Source organism: Heptranchias perlo, chromosome 20 (assembly GCF_035084215.1).
Source record: "Heptranchias perlo isolate sHepPer1 chromosome 20, sHepPer1.hap1, whole genome shotgun sequence".
NCBI classification, from domain to species: domain Eukaryota; kingdom Metazoa; phylum Chordata; class Chondrichthyes; order Hexanchiformes; family Hexanchidae; genus Heptranchias; species Heptranchias perlo.
The window spans coordinates 2,964,903-2,985,814 of record NC_090344.1 but is presented as its reverse complement, the minus strand read 5'-3'; the positions used below and the strand labels follow the sequence as shown (position 1 = coordinate 2,985,814).

Genomic DNA, 20,912 nt, shown 5'->3' with positions numbered 1-20,912 from the left:
GATCACAGTACTCCAGGTTTGGTCCAACCAGAAACTTTGTTTAGCTGAAGCATGACTTCTAACCCCTTGTATTATAACCCTCCAGATATAAAGGCCAACATTCTATTTGACTTTTTGATTATTTCCTGTACCTGTCCATGACAGTTTAATGATGTATGTACATAGACCCCTAAGTCCCGTTGGACCTCAAGAGTTTCGAGCAATTCACAATTTATCAACTATTCTGATGTAACATTTTTAGGTCCAAAGTGCACGGCCTCACACTTGCCTGCATTGAAATCCATTTGCCACAGTTTTGCTCATTCACTGAATCTCGCAATATCTCTCTGTCATCTCATTCTTCCACCGACACTGCTGACAATTCTGTCATCGGCAAACTTGGACATGTGATTCTCGATCCCGTCATCTACTATCAATCAGACCGGTCAAACGAGGGTAAATTCACATTCAGCTTCAATCTCCACATCGTTTTCAGACATTTTATTTACTCCGTGTGTGTTGCGCCTTGGAAACTTCCACACTCTGTCCTCTGGAGCTCAAATATAATTCAATTCCAACAACTGCAAGATGTCAAAATCCAATTGGTGACTTCTCGCACAGAAACAGTGATATGAAAGGGCTCGTCCGGGATTTGAACCCGGGACCTCTCGCATATTCACGGAGTTGAAACACCCGAAGCGAGAATCATACCCCTAGACCAACGAGCCGCTTGACAGCTAACCATGCAGCCAGTCTAACATTTCACCACCGTCTTCAGCCGATTGGCCATCCTTTCAGACCTCTTCTGTCCATCCAATCTCGTTTTCTATTCCAAAATACAGCAATATCAAGTTGTACACTAACTACTTCCAGTCACCAATATTAGCCTCTCTTTACCAAATTCGTTTCCAATGAACGACTTGTTTTATCAAATAAGACTTTTCAGAATTAGTTAATCTGAAGCAACATTGCCATCTGTCTCGGCATCGTCATAGAATATAAGTTACCATCAGTGTACTTCATTTATAACGCGGTTTTCTTTCACTGTGAGGGCGAAGAGACATAAATGTGGAGACATTAGCTCCGAATTTATCAGCTGGGTTGCACCTTTACTTTTCCGACCGTCTCAGTCTTTTTTGCTTTACCTTTCCCTGCTGGTGTTGCAGGTTAGATCAGCCGTTACCGTTCCTGGATGCCTGAGAAGTCCATCAGGGGACAACATAGAGACAAGGAGAGATAGAGAGATTCATGTCAATAAAGTCGCTTATAAATGGGTGGTTCTGCAAAGTAGCAGAATTTTAGTTGCAGATTGGGCAAGATTCATTCTTGTGTTTTTGAATTTTGCAAGAGTACATTGGGCACCCAATTAAAAGCGCCGACCACGCTCGAGTATCTCTCATGCTCTGAGAGAGATGAATGAAGTGAGTTAGATCCAGTTCATTCATTTGAGCATTGAACGGATCTTTAAACAATAATTCAGCGAGCAGAAATCAAACCTGCGAAGGAAAACTCCATTTGATCTTGAATTTAACGCTTCAACCACTCGTCGATCGCAGCGGCACATGGCAGTACTTGCATGGCTGTAGATGCCACTTTAAACTGCCAGTTGCTTCAAACGATGCCCGATAGACCGGCGTTGTCTTGTAGCTTTCCCAGGAGCTTCATTTGATTCGGTGGGTCAAGTTTGGGAAATTGAATGATTTGCACCGGCAGCTTGTGGTAGTATATTACCTCATTTTCATTACCGGTAATGAACCACTGCAGCCACTGCAGAATTCGGTGCCACCCACAGCCGATCGGCCATCCTTTCAGACCTCTTCTATCCATCCAATCACGTTTTCTATTCCGATGCAGAGAAATGTCGAGTTACACACTAACTATTTCCTCCGTTCTCTTTCGCAAACATATCACTGAACCAAACTTCACAAGTCACGCAGCAAAAAAAATTCAGTACAAAATCATTAGCTTCCGAAGGACCTGCGAGGACAGACTGACCAAACCTGCGTTCAGTCGTGAAGCTTGTGGGTGTGTTGTGATCCTGAGGGACAGAGACAGGCCTGCGACAGAGAGCGAAGGCAGGAACTCAGAAATGTGGCCATAAATGGGCAGACAGTCAGTCACAGTCATTGATTCTGACACACGGCCCGGTAGTTGTTCAGTCAGTCGGGGAGCGAGGCCTGCAGCCAGCAAACAAAAAGCCTGGCCTGAGAATAAGGCAGAGACCCAATCAGACGGATTAACAGACAGACAGATAGACAGACAGACATCTGACTCAACGTCAAAACGCAGCGTGATCGAATCACGTTGCGGTGATATAATTTTCACAGTCGCTCAGTGTCCTGCCCACAGGTTTTATAGCGGGGCAGTGTTTTATGGATGGGCTGTTCATTGTTAGTAAAATAATATTGATCGGAATTTAATTTGTTACATTAAAGTGCTCTTTGTTTGTTAATTTTGATCTACATCCTCGACAGTATATACAGAAATAAGTAACAATGTTTAAGGGATGTGGTTTATTCAATATTCGTTGCAAAACCCTGTCAGCTGGTGTAAAAATAAACACAAACTACCCAACACGCGGGTAAGCCCATAAAGCTAAGATGCATACATGGCCAGTTAGCTCAGTTGGTTAGAGCGTGGTGCTAATAACGCCAAGGTCGCGGGTTCGATCCCCGTACGGGCCATAAGGTTCCTATTGCAATATCAAGGTAACTTTTAAAAGTTTGGCAGACTTTGGAAACACCGAATCCACACAAAATGTCATGAGGTCAATTTTTTGGAGTAACATCCATTAATATGTTTCTGATCTATCTTTTTGAGGTCCAAAGTGGACGGCCTCAAACTTGCTTACGTTGAAATCCATTTGCCGCAGTTTTGCCCATTCACTTAATCTAGTGATATCTCTCTGTAATCTCATTCTTCCATCCACACTGCTGATAATTCTGTCCATCTTTGTGTCATCGGCAAACTTGGATATGTGGTTCTCGATCCCGTCATCTAATATCAATGAGACCGCGTAAATTGGGGTAAATTCACATTCAGCTTCAATCTCCACATCATCTTGAGACATTTTATTTACTCCGTGTGTGTTGCGCCTTGGAAGCGTCTGCACTTTGTCCTCTGGAGCTCAAATATGATTCAATTCGTTCAACTGCAAAGATGTCAGAATCCAATTGGTGACTTTTCACTAAAAAGCAGTGAGATAACAGGGCTCGTCCGGGATTTGAACCCGGGACCTCTCGCATATTCTATTGGAAAAATGCCCAAAGCGAGAATCATACCCCTAGACCAACGAGCCGTTGGCTACAAAGCCCTGCAGCCGGTCCAAAATTTCACCATAGTCTTCAGCCGATCGGCTATCCTTTCCAACCGCTTCTGTCCACCCAATCTCGTTTTCTATTCCTATATACAGCAATATCAAGTTGTACACTACTTATTTCCAGTCACCAATTTGAGCCTCTCTTTACTAAATTCGTTTACAATGTACGACTTGTTTATTCAAATAATACTTTTCAGAATTAGTTAATCTGAAGCTACATTGGCATCTGTCTCGGCATCGTAAGAGTATACAAGCTACCATAAGTATATTTTACTCACATTGCTGTTTTCTTTCACTGTGAGGGCGAAGAGACAAAAATGTGGAGACATTAGCTCCGAATTTATCAGCTGGGTTGCACCTTTACTTTTCCGACCGTCTCAGTCTTTATTTTCTTTACCTTTCCCTGCTGGTGTTGCAGGTTAGATCAGCCTTTACCGTTCCAGGAAGCCTGAGAAGTCCACCAGGGGACAACATAGAGACAAGGAGAGATAGAGAGATTCATGTCAATAAAGTCGCTTATAAATGGGTGGTTCTGCAAAGTAGCAGAATTTTAGTTGCAGATTGGGCAAGATTCTTTCTTGTGTATTTGAATTTTGCAAGAGTACATTGGGCACCCAATTAAAAGCGCCGGCCACGCTCGAGTATCTCTCATGCTCTGAGAGAGATAAATGAAGTGAGTTAGATCCAGTTCATTCATTTGAGCATTGAACGGATCTTTAAACAATAATTCAGCGAGCAGAAATCAAACCTGCGAAGGAAAACTCCATTTGATCTTGAATTTAACGCTTCAACCACTCCGCGATTGCAGCGGCACATGGCAGTACTTGCATGGCTGTAGATGCCACTTTAAACTGCCAGTTGCTTCAAACGATGCCCGATAGACCGGCGTTGTCTTGTAGCTTTCCCAGGACCTTCATTTGATTCGGTGGGTCAAGTTTGGGAAATTGAATGATTTTCACCGGCAGCTTGTGGTAGTATATTACCTCATTTTCATTACCGGTAATGAACCACTGCAGCCACTGCAGAATTCGGTGCCACCCACAGCCGATCGGCCATCCTTTCAGACCTCTTCTATCCATCCAATCACGTTTTCTATTCCGATGCAGAGAAATGTCGAGTTGCACACTAACTATTTCCTCCGTTCTCTTTCGCAAACATATCACTGAACCAAACTTCACAAGTCACGCAGCAAAAATAATTCAGTTCAAAATCATTAGCTTCCGAAGGACCTGCGAGGACAGACTGACCAAACCTGCGTTCAGTCGTGAAGCTTGTGGGTGTGTTGTGATCCTGAGGGACAGAGACAGGCCTGCGACACAGAGCGAAGGCAGGAACTCAGAAATGTGGCCATAAATGGGCAGACAGTCAGTCACAGTCATTGATTCTGACACACGGCCCGGTAGTTGTTCAGTCAGTCGGGGAGCGAGGCCTGCAGCCAGCAAACAAAAAGCCTGGCCTGAGAATAAGGCAGAGACCCAATCAGACGGATAAACAGACAGACAGATAGACAGACAGACATCTGACTCAACGTCAAAACGCAGCGTGATCGAATCACGTTGCGGTGATATCATTTTCACAGTAGCTCAGTGTCCTGCCCACAGGTTTTATAGCGGGGCAGTGTTTTATGGATGGGCTGTTCATTGTTAGTAAAATAATATTGATGGGAATTTAATTTGTTACATTAAAGTGCTCTTTGTTTGTTAATTTTGATCTACATCCTCGACAGTATATACAGAAATAAGTAACAATGTGTAAAGGATGTGGTTTATTCAATATTCGTTGCAAAACCCTGTCAGCTGGTGTAAAAATAAACACAAACTACCCAACACGCGGGTAAGCCCATAAAGCTAAGATACATACATGGCCGGTTAGCTCAGTTGGTTAGAGCGTGGTGCTAATAACGCCAAGGTCGCGGGTTCGATCCCCGTACGGGCCATAAGGTTCCTATTGCAATATCAAGGTAACTTTTAAAAGTTTGGCAGACTTTGGAAACACCGAATCCACACAAAATGTCATGAGGTCAATCTTTTGGAGTAACATCCATTAATATGTTTTCTGATCTATCTTTTTGAGGTCCAAAGTGGACGGCCTCAAACTTGCTGACGTTGAAATCCATTTGCCGCAGTTTTGCCCATTCACTTAATCCAGTAATATCTCTCTGTAATCTCATTCTTCCATCCACACTGCTTATAATTCTGTCTATCTTTGTGTCATCGGCAAACTTGGATATGTGGTTCTCGATCCCGTCATCGAATATCAATGAGACCGCGTAAATTGGGGTAAATTCACATTCAGCTTCAATCTCCACATCATCTTGAGACATTTTATTTACTCCGTGTGTGTTGCGCCTTGGAAGCCTTTGTCCTCTGGAGCTCAAATATGATTCAATTCGTTCAACTGCAAAGATGTCACTAAAAAGCAGTGAGATAACAGGGCTCGTCCGGGATTTGAACCCGGGACCTCTCGCATGTTCTATTGGAAAAACGCCCAAAGCGAGAATCATACCCCTAGACCAACGAGCCGTTGGCTACAAAGCCCTGCAGCCAGTCCAAAATGTCACCATAGTCTTCAGCCGATCGGCTATCCTTTCCAACCGCTTCTGTCCACCCAATCTCGTTTTCTATTCCAATATACAGCAATATCAAGTTGTACACTACTTATTTCCAGTCACCAATTTGAGCCTCTCTTTACTAAATTCGTTTACAATGTACGACTTGTTTATTCAAATAATACTTTTCAGAATTAGTTAATCTGAAGCTACATTGGCATCTGTCTCGGCATCGTAAGAGTATACAAGCTACCATAAGTATATTTTACTCACATTGCTGTTTTCTTTCACTGTGAGGGCGAAGAGACAAAAATGTGGAGACATTAGCTCCGAATTTATCAGCTGGGTTGCACCTTTACTTTTCCGACCGTCTCAGTCTTTATTTTCTTTACCTTTCCCTGCTGGTGTTGCAGGTTAGATCAGCCTTTACCGTTCCAGGAAGCCTGAGAAGTCCATCAGGGGACAACATAGAGACAAGGAGAGATAGAGAGATTCATGTCAATAAAGTCGCTTATAAATGGGTGGTTCTGCAAAGTAGCAGAATTTTAGTTGCAGATTGGGCAAGATTCTTTCTTGTGTATTTGAATTTTGCAAGAGTACATTGGGCACCCAATTAAAAGCGCCGGCCACGCTCGAGTATCTCTCATGCTCTGAGAGAGATAAGTGAAGTGAGTTAGATCCAGTTCATTCATTTGAGCATTGAACGGATCTTTAAACAATAATTCAGCGAGCAGAAATCAAACCTGCGAAGGAAAACTCCATTTGATCTTGAATTTAACGCTTCAACCACTCGGCGATCGCAGCGGCACATGGCAGTACTTGCATGGCTGCAGATGCCACTTTAAACTGCCAGTTGCTTCAAACGATGCCCGATAGACCGGCGTTGTCTTGTAGCTTTCCCAGGAGCTTCATTTGATTCGGTGGGTCAAGTTTGGGAAATTGAATGATTTTCACCGGCAGCTTGTGGTAGTATATTACCTCATTTTCATTACCGGTAATGAACCACTGCAGCCACTGCAGAATTCGGTGCCACCCACAGCCGATCGGCCATCCTTTCAGACCTCTTCTATCCATCCAATCACGTTTTCTATTCCGATGCAGAGAAATGTCGAGTTGCACACTAATTATTTCCTCCGTTCTCTTTCGCAAACATATCACTGAACCAAACTTCACAAGTCACGCAGCAAAAATAATTCAGTTCAAAATCATTAGCTTCCGAAGGACCTGCGAGGACAGACTGACCAAACCTGCGTTCAGTCGTGAAGCTTGTGGGTGTGTTGTGATCCTGAGGGACAGAGACAGGCCTGCGACACAGAGCGAAGGCAGGAACTCAGAAATGTGGCCATAAATGGGCAGACAGTCAGTCACAGTCATTGATTCTGACACACGGCCCGGTAGTTGTTCAGTCAGTCGGGGAGCGAGGCCTGCAGCCAGCAAACAAAAAGCCTGGCCTGAGAATAAGGCAGAGACCCAATCAGACGGATTAACAGACAGACAGATAGACAGACAGACATCTGACTCAACGTCAAAACGCAGCGTGATCGAATCACGTTGCGGTGATATCATTTTCACAGTCGCTCAGTGTCCTGCCCACAGGTTTTATAGCGGGCAGTGTTTTATGGATGGGCTGTTCATTGTTAGTAAAATAATATTGATCGGAATTTAATTTGTAACATTAAAGTGCTCTTTGTTTGTTAATTTTGATCTACATCCTCGACAGTATATACAGAAATAAGTAACAATGTTTAAGGGATGTGGTTTATTCAATATTCGTTGCAAAACCCTGTCAGCTGGTGTAAAAATAAACACAAACTACCCAACACGCGGGTAAGCCCATAAAGCTAAGATGCATACATGGCCGGTTAGCTCAGTTGGTTAGAGCGTGGTGCTAATAACGCCAAGGTCGCGGGTTCGATCCCCGTACGGGCCATAAGGTTCCTATTGCAATATCAAGGTAACTTTTAAAAGTTTGGCAGACTTTGGAAACACCGAATCCACACAAAATGTCATGAGGTCAATTTTTTGGAGTAACATCCATTAATATGTTTTCTGATCTATCTTTTTGAGGTCCAAAGTGGACGGCCTCAAACTTGCTGACGTTGAAATCCATTTGCCGCAGTTTTGCCCATTCACTTAATCCAGTAATATCTCTCTGTAATCTCATTCTTCCATCCACACTGCTTATAATTCTGTCTATCTTTGTGTCATCGGCAAACTTGGATATGTGGTTCTCGATCCCGTCATCTAATATCAATGAGACCGCGTAAATTGGGGTAAATTCACATTCAGCTTCAATCTCCACATCATCTTGAGACATTTTATTTACTCCGTGTGTGTTGCGCCTTGGAAGCGTCTGCACTTTGTCCTCTGGAGCTCAAATATGATTCAATTCGTTCAACTGCAAAGATGTCAGAATCCAATTGGTGACTTTTCACGAAAAAGCAGTGAGATAACAGGGCTCTTCCGGGATTTGAACCCGGGACCTCTCGCACATTCTATTGGAAACACGCCCAAAGCGAGAATCATACCCCTAGACCAACGAGCCGTTGGCTACAAAGCCCTGCAGCCGGTCCAAAATTTCACCATAGTCTTCAGCCTATCGGCTCTCCTTTCCAACCGCTTCTGTCCACCCAATCTCGTTTTCTATTCCTGTATACAGCAATATCAAGTTGTACACTACTTATTTCCAGTCACCAATTTGAGCCTCTCTTTACTAAATTCGTTTACAATGTACGACTTGTTTATTCAAATAATACTTTTCAGAATTAGTTAATCTGAAGCTACATTGGCATCTGTCTCGGCATCGTAAGAGGATACAAGCTACCATAAGTATATTTTACTCACATTGCTGTTTTCTTTCACTGTGAGGGCGAAGAGACAAAAATGTGGAGACATTAGCTCCGAATTTATCAGCTGGGTTGCACCTTTACTTTTCCGACCGTCTCAGTCTTTATTTTCTTTACCTTTCCCTGCTGGTGTTGCAGGTTAGATCAGCCTTTACCGTTCCAGGAAGCCTGAGAAGTCCATCAGGGGACAACATAGAGACAAGAGACAAGGAGAGATAGAAAGATTCATGTAAATAAAGTCGCTTATAAATGGGTGGTTCTGCAAAGTAGCAGAATTTTAGTTGCAGATTGGGCAAGATTCTTTCTTGTGTATTTGAATTTTGCAAGAGTACATTGGGCACCCAATTAAAAGCGCCGGCCACGCTCGAGTATCTCTCATGCTCTGAGAGAGATAAGTGAAGTGAGTTAGATCCAGTTCATTCATTTGAGCATTGAACGGATCTTTAAACAATAATTCAGCGAGCAGAAATCAAACCTGCGAAGGAAAACTCCATTTGATCTTGAATTTAACGCTTCAACCACTCGGCGATCGCAGCGGCACATGGCAGTACTTGCATGGCTGTAGATGCCACTTTAAACTGCCAGTTGCTTCAAACGATGCCCGATAGACCGGCGTTGTCTTGTAGCTTTCCCAGGAGCTTCATTTGATTCGGTGGGTCAAGTTTGGGAAATTGAATGATTTTCACCGGCAGCTTGTGGTAGTATATTACCTCATTTTCATTACCGGTAATGAACCACTGCAGCCACTGCAGAATTCGGTGCCACCCACAGCCGATCGGCCATCCTTTCAGACCTCTTCTATCCATCCAATCACGTTTTCTATTCCGATGTAGAGAAATGTCGAGTTGCACACTAACTATTTCCTCCGTTCTCTTTCGCAAACATATCACTGAACAAAACTTCACAAGTCACTCAGGAAAAATAATTCAGTTCAAAATCATTAGCTTCCGAAGGACCTGCGAGGACAGACTGACCAAACCTGCGTTCAGTCGTGAAGCTTGTGGGTGTGTTGTGATCCGAAGGGACAGAGACAGGCCTGCGACACAGAGCGAAGGCAGGAACTCAGAAATGTGGCCATAAATGGGCAGAGAGTCAGTCACAGTCATTGATTCTGACACACGGCCCGGTAGTTGTTCAGTCAGTCGGGGAGCGAGGCCTGCAGCCAGCAAACAAAAAGCCTGGCCTGAGAATAAGGCAGATACCCAATCAGACGGATAAACAGACAGACATCTGACTCAACGTCGAAACGCAGCGTCATCGAATCACGTTGCGGTGATATCATTTTCACAGCAGCTCAGGGTCCTGCCCACAGGTTTTTTGCGGGGCAGTGTTTTATGGATGGGCTGTTCATTGTTAGTAAAATAATATTGATCGGAATTTAATTTGTTATATTAAAGTGCTCTTTGTTTGTTAATTTTGATCTACATCCTCGACAATGTATGCAGAAACAAGTAACAATGTTTAAGGGATGTGGTTTATTCAACATTCGTTCAGAAACCCTGTCAGCCGGTTTAAAAATAAACACAAACTACCCAACACGTGGGTAAGCCCATAAAGCTCAGATGTATACATGGCTGGTTAGCTCAGTTGGCTAGAGCATGGTACTCATAACGCCAAGGTCGCGGGTTCGATCCCCGTACGGATTATGATATTTTGATAACTTTTAAAAGTTTGGCACACTTTTGAAACAAGCGAATCCGCACAAAATGTCATGAGGTTAATTTTTTGGAGTAACATCCATTAATATGTTTTCTGATCTATCTTTTTGAGGTCCAAAGTGGACGGCCTCACACTTGCTTACGTTGAAATCCATTTGCCGCAGTTTTGCCCATTCACTTAATCGAGTAATATATCTCTGTAATCTCATTCTTCCATCTACACTGCTTATAATTCTGTCTATCTTTGTGTCATCTCTCTCTATGTTGGCGGAATCCATAATGAGGGGTTTTAATCTTGAAATTGGAGACAGACCAATCAGGCAAGAAATCAGGAATTACTTTAGCAAACAAAATACGGCCGAAAGCTGGAACTCGCTCGGCCAAAAGGATGTGGATTGTGGCTCAATTCAAATTTTCAAGACTGATATTGATTGGTCATTTCTCGGTTTGGGTTCCAACGGCTATGTGTCCAAGACGGGGAAGGAGAGTTGAGTTGCAGATCACGTCATGATCGAATTGAATGGCACAGCAGGAAGAGGGACTGAATGGCCCTTTCCTGTTCCGATGTTCCTTTTCAGCTCAGCGTGGTGCTGAATGACGTGCAAAAGGCATCAGACTGACTCCAGAATGAAAATCAGGTGCACAGAAGGATATACCCTGAGATTGCAGAACGAACTGAACCCCCGCAGCAAAGCCAACAGCTGTCTCTCTACAATAATAGAATGGGAAGAATTTTAGCAACCAGCCCGGCTAGCTCAGTCGGTAAAGCATGAGACTCTTAATCTCAGGGTCGTGGGTTCAAGCCCCACGTTGGGCGATTTGTGTTCTATTTTTCACAATGGGTCATAACATTTTCAAATTGCAACCTCTTTTCTCGAGTTCATGAAATCCAGTTAAAAAACAGACACAACACTGAGCTGTGTGAAATGAAACCTTGAGCGTTGCCAAATATCCAGTCCCTCCCGATTCTACCTTCTCATTCCCTCCAGATGTGAAGCGGCAGATTATCGGTTCAATCGGCTTCATTTATTGCTGTTATCAAAAATGTTGAATGTTAGAAATTGTAATATTTCGAAGATGACATCTCTGGATCCATTCGCCTCTCTGATACATCCTGAGCCCCCCTTACCCTCTTTGATTCTCGCTGCGCTCCTTAACTTCTCTGAAACACTCTGTCTCTGACCTCAGAGAGTCCATGATCATCTTTGAACCTTGTCAGCGTTCTTTACCTTCTCTCATACTCACTGAGTGCCCCTAACACAGATCTGCCCTGAGCCCCCTTACACTCTCTCAGACTCGGCAGTCCTTCCCCTCTCTCAGTTCTTAATGTACTCTCCGATGCCCTCTGACAGTCCCTTCCCTTCTCTGAGCCCCCTGACACTTTCTGATGACATCTGACTATCCCTTCCCCGCTCTGAGATCCCCTTACACTCTCTGATACCCTCTGACAGTCCCTTCCCCTCTCTGAGATCCCCTTGCCCCGATGGATCGCCACTAAGAAGCCATTAGGCTCCCTGATACATTCTCAGAAACCATTACCCTCCCTGATATCCAAGTGCGATGTAATTTTACAGGTGGATCGACCGGTCTGTGTTAAGGATGAGATCCAGAATTTGTTCGGTCGCTGCTACTTCGGACTCTCGGAATCTGAGAGCTCTATCGGCGATCGGTACCGATCTGCTACTATAAACTGGGTGTGGGTGTATGAGCGCGCTGTTGCTTTATAAACCGAATGAGTTTATATATGAGAGCGATGTTTATATATGAACTGTGGGTGTATATATATGAGTGCGATGTTTATATATGAACTGTGGGTGAGTATATATGAATGCGATGTTTATATGTGAACTGTGAGTGAGTATAAATGAGCCACAGCAATGTGGTTGATTCTTAATTGCCCTCTGAAAAGGCCTAGCAAGCCACTCAGTTGTAAAATCTCGCTAATGAAAGTCATAATAAGAATAAAACCGGACGGACCACCCGGCATCGGACCACTAGGCACCTGACACGACAAAGGCAAACCAAGCCCAGTCGACCCTGCAAAGTCCTCCTCACTAACATCTGGGGACTTGTGCCAAAATTGGGAGAGCTGTCCCACTGACTAGTCAAGCAACAGCCTGACATAGCCATACTTACAGAATCATAACTTTCAGCCAACGTCCAAGATTCTTCCATCACCATCCCTGTGCATGTCCTGTCCCACCGGCAGGACAGACCGACCAGAGGTGGCGGTACAGTGATATACAGTCAGGAGGGAGTGGCCCTGTGAGTCCTCAACATTGACTCTGGACCCCATGAAATCTCATGGCATCAGGTCAAACAAGTGCAAGAAAAGCTCGTGCAGATTACCACCAACCGCCCTCCCTCAGCTGATGTATCAATCCTCCTCCATGTTGAACATCACTTGGGGGAAGCACTGAGGGTAGCAAGGGCACAGGATGTGCTCGAGATGGAGGACTTCAATGTCCATCACCAAGAGTGGCTCGGTCGTATCACTGCTGACTGAGCTGGCCGAGGCCCGAAGGACATAGCTGCCAGACTGGAACTGCGGCAGATGGTGAGAGAACCAACACGAGGGAAAAAGTTACTTGACCTCGTCGTCACCAATCTACCTGTCGCAAATGCATCTGTCCATGACAGTATTGGTAGGAGTGACCACCGCACCGTCCTCGTGGAGACGAAGTCCCGTCTTCGCACTGAGGAGACCATCCAACGTGTTGTGAGGCACTATCAGCGTGCTAAATGGGATAGATTCAGAACAGGTCTAGCAGCTCAAAACTGGGCATCCATGAGGTGATGCGGGCCATCAACAGCAGCAGAATCGTATTCCAGCATAATCTGTAATATCTTGGCCCGGCATATTCCTCACTCTACCATTAATAAACAAGCCAGGGGATCAACCCTGGTTCAATGTGGAGTGCATAAGAGCATGCCAGGAACAGCACCAGGCGTACCTAAAAATTAGGTTCCAACCTAGTGAAGCTACAATTCAGGACTACATGCATGCTAAACAGCGGAAGCAACATGCCATAGACAGAGCTAAGCGAATCCACAACCAACGGATCACATTAAAGCTCTGCAGTCCTGCAACATCCAGTCGTGAATGGTGGTGGACAATTAAACAACTAACGGGAGGAGGAGGCTGTGTAAGCATCCCCATCCTCAATGATGGCAGAATCCAGCACGTAATTGCAAAAGACAAGGCTGAAGCGTTTGCAACCATCTTCAGGAAGAAGTGCCGAGTGGATGATCCATCTCAGCTTCCTCCCGATATCTCCACCATCACAGAAGCCAGTCTTCAGCCAATTCGAATCACTCCACGTGATATCAAGAAACGGCTGAGTGCACTGGATACAGCAAAGGCTATGGGCCCCGACAACATCCCGGCTGTAGTGTTGAAGACTTGTGCTCCAGAACGAGCTGCGCCTCTTGCCAAACTGTTCCAGTACAGCTACAACACTGGCATCTACCCGACAACGAGGAAAATTGCCCAGGTATGCGCTGTCCACAAAAAGCAGGACAAATCCAATCCGGCCAATTACCGCCCCATCAGTCTACTATCAATCATCAGCAAAGTGATGGAAGGTGTCGTCGACAGTGCTATCAAGCGGCACTTACTCACCAATAACCTGCTCACCGATGCTCTGTTTGGGTTCCGCCAGCACCACTCGGCTGCAGACCTCATTACAACCTTGGTCCAAACATGGAAAAAAGAGTTGAATTCCAGAGGTGAGGTGAGAGTGACTGCCCTTCATTTCAAGGCAGCATTTGACTGAATGTGGCACCAAGGAGCTCCAGTAAAATTGAAGTCAATGGGAATCAGGGGGTAAACTCTCCAGTGGCTGGTGTCATACTTAGCAAAAAGGAAGATTTTAGTGGTTGTTGGAGGCCAAACATCTCAGCCCCAGGACATTGCTGCAGGAGTTCCTCAGGGCAGTGTCCTCGGCCCAACCATCTTCAGCTGCTTCATCAATGACCTCCCCTCCATCATAAGGTCAGAAATGGGGATGTTCGCTGATGATTGCAAAGTGTTCAGTTCCATTCGTAACCCCTCAAATAACGAAGCAGTCCGAGCCGGCATGCAGCAAGATCTGGACAACACCCAGGCTTGGGCTCATCAGTGGCAAGTAACATTGGCGCCAGACAAGGGCCAGGCAATGACCATCTCCTACAAGCGACAGTCTAACCACCTGCCCTTGACATTCAACGGCATTACCATCGCCGAATCACCCACCATCAACATCCTGGGGCTCACCATTGACCAGAAACTTAACTGGACCATCCATATAAATACTGTGGCTGCAAGAGCAGGTCAGAGGCTAGATATTGTGCGGCGTGTGACTCACCTCCTGACCCCCCAAAGCCTTTCTACCATCTGCAAGTCACAAGTCAGGAGTGTGATGGAATACTCTCCACTCGCCTGGATGAGTGCAGCTCAACAACACATAAGAAGCTCGACACCATCCAGGACAAAGCAGCCCGCTTGATTGGCACCCCATCCACCACCCTAAACATTCACTCCCTTCACCACCGGCGCACAGTGGCTGCTGTGTTTACCATCCACAGGATGCAGTGCAGCAACTCGCCAAGGCTTCTTCGACAGCACCTCCCAAACCCGCGACCTCTACCACCTAGAAGGACAAGGGCAGCAGGCACATGGGAACAAGACCACCTGCACGTTCCCCGCCAAGTCACACACCATCCCGACTTGGAAATATATCGCCGTTCCTTCATCGTCGCTGGTTCAAAATCCTGGAACTCCCTTCCTAACAGCACTGTGGGAGAAGCTTCTCCGCACGGACTGCAGCAGTTCTGGAAGGCCAATTAGAGATGGGCAATAAATGCTGGCCTCGCCAGCGACGCCCACATCGCATGCACGAATAAAAAAAATGCGATTTTAATATATAAGCCGTGGGTGACTATCAATGAATGCGCTATTTATATATGAGCTGTGGGTGAGTGTATATGAATGCAATGTTTATATATGAACTGTGGGTGTTTATATATGCGTGCGATGTTTATATATGAAATGTGGGTATGTATATATGAGTGCGATGTTGATGTGTGGACTGTGGATTTGTATATGTGGGTGCGATGTTTATATATGAACTGTCGTTGCATATATAGGTGTGCGATGTTTAAATATGAACTGTGGGTGAGTGTCTTTGAGTGAGATGTTTATATACGAACAGTGGATGTGTATATATGAGTGCAGTATTGATATATGAACTGTGGGTGTGCATATATGAGTGCGATGTTTATATATGAACTGTGGGTGTGTCTATGTGAGTGCGATGTTTGTATTTGAACTGTGGGTGTGTCTATGTGAGTGCGATGTTTGTATATGAACTGTGGGTGTGTCTATGTGAGTGCGATGTTTGTATTTGAACTGTGGGTGTGTCTATGTGAGTGCGATGTTTGTATATGAACTGTGGGTGTGTATATATGAGTGCGATGTTTATATATGAACTGTGGGTATGTATATATGCGTGCGATGTTTATATATGAACTGTGGATGTATATATATGAGTGCAGTATTGACATATGAACTGTGGGTATATATATATGAGTGCGATGTTTATATATGAACTGTGGGTGTGTTTTTATGAGTGTGATGTTTACATATGAACTGTGGGTGTGTATATATAAGTTCGATGTTTATATATGAACTGTTGTTGTGTGTATGAGTGCGGTGTTTATATCTTGAACAGTGGATGTGTATATATGAGTGTGGTGTTTATCTATGGACTGTGGTTGGGGATATATGAGTGTGATGTTTTATATGAAGTGCAGTAATGAACAGTAAGGCGTCGCTGGGGTGATATTTTCTTGCAAGACAATGGCGAAAAGTTGCATTTGCTTTGGTGTCCCAATAGCTCAGTCGCGGTTGCATTGGACTGAAAACTTAAAGGTCTTTGGTGTCATCCAGTGTTTGGCTGTTTTTGGTTATTTAGTTTCTTCTTCTTTGTGTCGATTCTCGCATTTATTTGGAGTGAAATTTTATCCCCGCCACTGAAGGATTGGGGATGGAACAGAGAGACATCAACGATGGGAAATATTTATATCGTCTGCATTTGTTTTTTATTTCTCTGTTACCTTCTGCCTTTTCCTCTTGTATTTTCCTCTCTCGGTGCCGGGCGACCATTTGATTTGATGCATTTGTTCTAAACTGATCCTTTTTCCACATCTCGGGCGGTCTTTCTGTTGTTGCTGATGATCATTAATGGGAACAGGCCGCGAGTTAAACGTTTCTCTGCAAACCGGAGAAAGAAAAAGAAAAAGAAAGACTTGTTTCTCCGGCCCAGGGGTAAAGTTACAATGGATGTTATTCAATAAAATTGTCCCGTGAATTTGTCTGTGGATCTGATTGTAAAGCTTGGATTTTAAAATTACGAATACCCAAAACAAAGCCCCTTATCAACCCATACAGGAATCAAACCGGCGATCACGACATTGTGTCATGTTTTACTCTAGCAAGCTGTACAACCAGTCTCCTAAAATGCAGTCTGAAAAGCGTTTCACATACAAAACAAATCATTATTAAACTTGTGACTGTCACTCGGTAACCACGTTGGCGTCTCTTTCAGTCTGCAACAGAATGTTATAGGTTGGTTAATGGTGTTTACAGAAATATTCCTCTTTTCGTCGAGTTTATTTGGTTTCATGTAATTAATTATTTTGGTGTGAACGCCGAATAATAACCACGAGCCCACCAGGCACCTGTACGGACAGTTCACCCAATCCGGTTACTTTGATGATCTGCCCTACTCTGCTAGAAAAACAATAGGATGAACAGCCCTTGTCTGTGAAAAGGTGTCCTCTCCCCTTGATCAAACTAATATCTGCAATTGATGAACTGGAGTGAATTGCGCTCGAAGCAGATCTGGAAAATGCGCAATGTAGCCGCACAGGAATTCCAAATCCACTCTCCGTGGAGGAAAAGGAGTGACAGAAACAGAAGGAGATGCCACGTGAAAGATTTGGACCCGGACCTGCTGCATAAGACTTTAAATGTTGTCAGCCTTTAACTGTAGCTCACAGTGTGAGAACATTCATTGTTATCATTTGCCTTTTATGTATCTTCTTGTACTGCATCTCTTCAATATCCCCGGGTTGTTACAGCACTGCTTTCTTCAAATTAAATCCCATTGTGAAAACATACACGATTTCAAACCAAAGCGAGGTGTGTGAGATTGGAAGGAGAGTGTGAGTGGGGATCATGGGCCCGTGCGTGCGTGCATTTTGGAAATGGAAACAGAGACATCCGGTGCTTGTTGGAGTGTTTCAACTCACTTTTCCATTTCACGCGCAGACCTACCCGCACTCGGTACTGTCATGGCCTGAACAAGTCTTTCGTGTTCTCACAGAAAATGCCACTTTGTGCGAGCAGTTTGTCCGGCCTGGGCTGCAATGAGGTAGGACACTGGGAGTATTCAATTAATGAAATCAGTACTTCAAACAGAAAACATTCTTCACTCACTCATCCTGAGACATTAGGGTCTCTATACTTGAATTATTGTTCCATTCATTGGAACTTGGGAACATGAGTCGGCCATTCAGCCCCTCGAGCATCCTTCCTGAGGTGGGTGCCCGGAACTGAATGCAATCCTCCAGATGGGGTCTCACCAGAGCTGTGTGCAGCTGTAACATAACATCCACCCCTTGTTTTCCAGCCCTCTTGAGATAAACGGGGAGAGTCAGAGCTCAAGAGAGAAAGCGAGAGTGAGCAAATGGGAGCGAGAGAGAGGACTATGCATTGCACAAACCGTCCCTGTGTCGATTTCTCAGGAGCGCTGTGAATCCCCACTGAGCTTTTGAACCACTTGCTGCACCGCAGCAAAAGTTCCAAAGCAGCATATGGGTAACGTGAACTAACCTAATCGACAGCCGATTTGTGGTGCCATGGGTAGCACGTGGGACTTCTTCAAATCACTGCAAAGGTTGTGTGTCCGAATCTCACCATCGTTGAATTTTAGTTCAGGGTTCGGTGATTTCGGCGCTGGGAAGTGAAATTTTGCAGCAAAACCGCAAAAGGATCATTAATGCTCGTCAAGGAAGGGAAATAACCCCTACACTTCATCTGATACAAGTGGCTCCAGTCCCACCCGAATTTATAATGCTTAATCCTCTCTGAGCTGGATTGGCGAAACACTCTCAAGATGGAGGCACATCATCTGCTCACCGCAAAAGTCAATCTGCTGGACTTCCGGCTCTGTCAGACTGCATGTTCCTTCAGAAAGGTTTCCAACTGGACACATGCATCCTGCTGCCTGCGAGCATTGGTGCTTGAGGGGTAGAATTCTTGCTTGCAGTAATTCTATTCCTGTGAAAGGAGCTCCTGAAGATCGCAAGATGGAAAGTATCGTGGCTGAGCGGTCGAACGCGCAGAGTTAAACAACCTAGCCATTTCCCGACCTTGTACGTTCATATAAGGACCGCGCACTGACTGATTGCGCTGCTCGAGCCCGGTCACTTTGATCACCTCTCCTACTCTGCTGCAAATAATCTTAAGGTGAGAAACGTGTCCTGTCCCCGTGATGAAAATAATATCTGCACGTTCACTTTCAGCTTCTTTCACATCCTCTGCTCCATCGCACTACAATCGGGTTTTCTGTGAACAGGTCAAAATGAACACTGGCAGAAATTCTAACAGCAGTGGGATTCAAACCCACGCCTCCATAGAAATTAAATTTAACACCTTCGACAGCGAAGCCGCGCTACCATAATGTCACAGTAATGTTTAAAGAGCTGTTTAATGCTCCAATAAATGAATTGAAGCTAATTGATCGCATTTAGCCGGTGCTGGGGTTGTTCTCCTTCGAGCAGAGAACGTAAAGAGGAGATTTGATCGAAGTGTTCAAAATCATGAAGGGTTGAGATAAATAAATAAAGAGAAACTGTTCCCATTGGCGGAAGGGTCGAGAACCAGAGGACACAGATTTAAGGTGATTGGCAAAAGAACCAAAGGCGATATGAGGAAACAGTTCTTTAACCCAGCGAGCAGTTATAATCTGGAATGCGCTGATTGAAAGGTGGCTTTCAAAAAGGAATTGGATAAATACTTGAAGGGAAATAAATTCAGGGCAAACGGGAAGGAGCGGGGGAATGGGACTATCTTGACTGCTTTAACAACGAGCCGGCACGAGCTCGATGGGCCGAATGGCCTCCCTCTCTGCTGTAACCATTTTATGATTCTATGATTCTGTTTATACTCTTTATTTTCTTTGCATGCATTTCTCTATCTCTCCCTGTCTCTGTCTCTTGTGTTGTCCTCTAATGGACTTCTCAGGCTTCCGTGAACGGCGACGGCTGATCGATCCTGCAACACCAGCAGAGAAGGTTAAAGAAAGGTTGAGACGGTAGGAAAAGTAAAGGTGCAACCCAGCTGCTGCAGTCAATGTCTAAACATTAAGATCTCTTCGCTCTCACAGTAAAACAAAGCACCAATTTGATTAAAGTATACTTATGGGAGAGTATATATTATCACCATGCCGAGACAGACGGCAAAACATATCATAGAATCATTAAAATTTACGTTAGCGGAGGCCATTCGGCCCATCATGTTTGTACCGGCCGGAAAAGAGATATCCAGCATCACCCGACTTACCAGCGTTTAGTCCGTAGTCTTGTCGATTACGGCTCTTCAAGTGCATATTGAAGTCCTTTTTAAACCCGATGAGGGTTTCTGCTTCTCCCACCCTCTCAGGCAGTGAGTTCCAGACCCCCACCACCCGCTGGGTGGAGCAAAATTCCCCTCTGCTCCACTCTAATCCTTCTACCAATTACCTTAAATCTATGACCCTTTTTATTGAACTCTCTGCTACGTGAATCAGGTCCTTCCTATCCACTCTATCGAGGCCCGTGATAATTTTATACACCTCAATTAAATCTCGCCTCAGCCTCGTCGGTTCCAGAGAAAACAACCTCAGCCTATCCAATCTATCCTCATAGCCAAAATTCTCCACTCTTCGCAACATCGTCGTAAATCTCTGTACCATTTCGAGTGTAGTCCCATCTTTCCTGTAATGTGGTGACTAAAACTGTACGCAATACTCCAGCTGTAGCCGAACTAGTGCTTTATTCAGTTCCAGAATAACCTCCCTGCTCTTACATTCTATGCCTCGGCTAATAAAGCAAAGTATCCTTTATACCTTTTTCACCACCTTAACCACCTCTCCTCTTCCCTTCAGGGATCTGTGGACATGCACTCCAAGGTCTCTCTTTTTAACGACACCTCTCAGTATCCTCCAAAGCAATGTAGTTTCCGAGCAACTAATTCTGAAACGTCTTGCTTGATCATATAAGTCGTAGAGACGAAACCAATTTAGTAAAGGGAAACTAATATTGGTGACTGGAAATAGTTAGTGTACAACTTGATATTGCTGTGTACCGGAATAGAAAACGAGATTGGATGGACAGAAGAGGTCTGAAAGGGTAGCCGATCGGCTATGGGAGACAGCGAAACTTTAAACTGGCTGCATGACGTAGGTAACAGCGTCTGGTTGGTCTAGATGTATGATTCTTGTTTCGGGGGCTTTGGTTGATTAATATCTGAGAGTCCC

General features: G+C 44.7%; 7 non-coding genes across 7 annotated transcripts; 4 read left to right on the top strand and 3 right to left on the bottom strand.

The window, feature by feature from the left end:
- Window positions 1–616: 616 nt before the first annotated feature.
- On the bottom strand, window positions 617–707 carry trnap-cgg (transfer RNA proline (anticodon CGG)). The gene is given in 2 exon segments: window positions 617–652; window positions 672–707. It is a non-coding gene; the product is annotated as a tRNA-Pro (tRNA).
- Window positions 708–2,589: 1,882 nt separating this feature from the next.
- On the top strand, window positions 2,590–2,663 carry trnai-aau (transfer RNA isoleucine (anticodon AAU)). The gene has a single exon. It is a non-coding gene; the product is annotated as a tRNA-Ile (tRNA).
- A 524-nt stretch (window positions 2,664–3,187) lies between these two features.
- On the bottom strand, window positions 3,188–3,277 carry trnap-ugg (transfer RNA proline (anticodon UGG)). Its single transcript is given in 2 exon segments — window positions 3,188–3,223; window positions 3,242–3,277. It is a non-coding gene; the product is annotated as a tRNA-Pro (tRNA).
- Window positions 3,278–5,160: 1,883 nt separating this feature from the next.
- Window positions 5,161–5,234, top strand: trnai-aau (transfer RNA isoleucine (anticodon AAU)). The gene has a single exon. It is a non-coding gene; the product is annotated as a tRNA-Ile (tRNA).
- Window positions 5,235–5,730: 496 nt separating this feature from the next.
- On the bottom strand, window positions 5,731–5,820 carry trnap-ugg (transfer RNA proline (anticodon UGG)). The gene is given in 2 exon segments: window positions 5,731–5,766; window positions 5,785–5,820. It is a non-coding gene; the product is annotated as a tRNA-Pro (tRNA).
- Window positions 5,821–7,702: 1,882 nt separating this feature from the next.
- trnai-aau (transfer RNA isoleucine (anticodon AAU)) lies at window positions 7,703–7,776 on the top strand. Its single transcript has one exon. It is a non-coding gene; the product is annotated as a tRNA-Ile (tRNA).
- A 3,318-nt stretch (window positions 7,777–11,094) lies between these two features.
- Window positions 11,095–11,167, top strand: trnak-cuu (transfer RNA lysine (anticodon CUU)). The gene has a single exon. It is a non-coding gene; the product is annotated as a tRNA-Lys (tRNA).
- Window positions 11,168–20,912: the final 9,745 nt, after the last annotated feature.